Source organism: Canis lupus, chromosome 28, assembly GCF_048164855.1.
Source record: "Canis lupus baileyi chromosome 28, mCanLup2.hap1, whole genome shotgun sequence".
NCBI classification, from domain to species: Eukaryota; Metazoa; Chordata; class Mammalia; order Carnivora; family Canidae; genus Canis; species Canis lupus.
This window is the reverse complement of record NC_132865.1, coordinates 7466853-7469046: the sequence shown is the minus strand read 5'-3', so window position 1 is coordinate 7469046 and position 2194 is coordinate 7466853. Positions and strand designations below refer to the sequence as shown.

General features: G+C 40.6%; 1 pseudogene; it reads right to left on the bottom strand.

The window, feature by feature from the left end:
- Positions 1-680: 680 nt before the first annotated feature.
- Positions 681-1535, bottom strand: LOC140619938 (small ribosomal subunit protein eS4, X isoform-like; annotated as a pseudogene).
- Between the last annotated feature and the right edge of the window lie 659 nt (positions 1536-2194).

Genomic DNA, 2194 nt, shown 5'->3' with positions numbered 1-2194 from the left:
CACAGAGAGATACGGTATTTTCCATGGGGGAGTGAGGGTCTTCGTATAAAAATCACCTGAAAATCTCTGATCAAAGGAGTTTTCCCTCAATCCACTATAGCTATCTTCATTTTCACCACCTTCTGAAGTCTGGGTTCTCCCAGGAACTTTAGTTAACTTTATCCAGAAGGTGGGAATATTGGAAACTAAATTTTCCGAACATTCTGAAGAGTCCCTCAGATATACAAGACAAAATTCTAACCAATATACACTTTGAGGGGAGAACTTTATCCGTATCCTGCCATCAGTATTTTCTACCTCTACCATCTTTGGTCCCTGGTGAAAACGCAAGGTAATCTAATCAGCTGTTCTTTCATGCACACTAACCATTTTACTCTAGTATTTCCTCCCTCTGATTGTATCTTTACCCCATTGTTCTCCCAAACCTTCCTGTTTTGAACAAACTCTTCCGTATCTTCAGGATATAAATGAACTATTTCCTTCATCTTTTGCTTCAAGACCCAATTCTGTCTTGTGAGTGATATTAGCTCTCTTACCTTCTAGAGTGGAAATGGCTCAGTCTCCCACTCTAACACACTACAGGGCCAGAGAGAATTACTGGTACTGCTGTTGTTTAATTAACTTTTTTTTCTTACTCAATTGTTATTTCTTCATTCTTATTCATTTCTTCTTATTTTTTTTTTCATGCTGTAGAATCTTTAATTAAGCATAAAGACTTCCAATCACGTCACCTAGGGACCATTTTACCCACTGCTCTGCTTGGCTGCCAGTCTCTTGTCTCTTTCCTCAGCAACGGTGAGGCAGATACCCTTTCCACGGGGAAGAGAAATCCATGGTTTGTTGCCTTTGCCAATAACAAAAATGTTGGAGAGTCAGGTGGCAAAGCTGTTGCCGTTGGCATCTTTCACGTGAACTACATCAAAAGAACCAGGGTGTCTCTCTCGGTTGGTGATCACACCAATTCTTCCCAGGTTGGCACCTCCAGTCACCATACACAGATTACCAGTATCAAACTTGATGAAATCCGTAATCTTTCCAGTGTCCAAATCAATCTGAATGGTGTCATTCACTTTGATGAGGGGATCAGGATAGCCGGTGGTGAGAGCATCAGGAGTCACCAGGTGAGGGATTCCTTTTGTTCCCACAAAGATCTTTCTCACTTTGCACAACTTATACTTGGCCTCCTCAGGTGTAATCCGATGAACAGCAAAGCGACCCTTGGTGTCATAGATTAGGCGGAAATTCTCCCCAGTCTTGTCAATGCTGATGACATCCATAAAACCAGCAGGGTAGGTGGTATCAGTTCGGACCTTGCCATCAATCTTAATAAAATGCTGCATCCAGATCTTCTTCACTTCATCCCCTGTTAGGGCATACTTAAGTCTGTTCCTTAGGAAAATGATGAGAGGAAGACATTCTTTCAGCTTATGGTGGCCAGTAGATGGGCGAGGGGCAAACACACCAGTCAGTTTATCCAGCATCCAGGGCTTTGGAGCTGCTACACGCTTCACATACTTCTTGGGACTATGAGCCATGGCTGCGATAGGAACGAAAAGAGGACCGCCTCTTTCCAGTACATGAGAAAAGAGGGTCCTTATTCATTATTTTTGTTTGTTCATTCTTTATGGACACTTATGAAATGCAGCTTTAGAGTATTTTAAAATTTCCTTTACCATTGTGTCTAGTCCTCCAATTTTGTTTTCCATGTATTGAAGATGGGAGTGAGTTTCCACTTATAAACTTTTTGATGCTACTTCCTACTGCAGTCAGGGAAATAGTCTAACATCCGTGTAGGAAACATACCCAATATTGTACTTGTAAAGATTGACTTAATCTTAAGGTGATAGCCTAGACTCCATTTCAACAGCCTACCTCATGGGTATACCTCGGAACTTAGGGGCTCTGGAGACTCTTCCATTTTTTCCTCTTGATCTCTAAAATCTAAAATAGATGTATTCCCCCAACAAACTTCCTAAATCATTACTACAGCTGAATACTGCTTCAGGAAATTATAGTAGTTTATAAACTGGTGACAGCACAAATTCATCATCTCTAACCTAGTTTAGCTATCACTATCCCTAATCCTGGGTAATCAAACATTTTCTGAGATTTTGGCTAGCTTCTTTTCTCATTTCCTAAAGTATTTATTTCAAACTTCAAATCTTTCATTGTTCTATTCAACTGTCCTACTTCT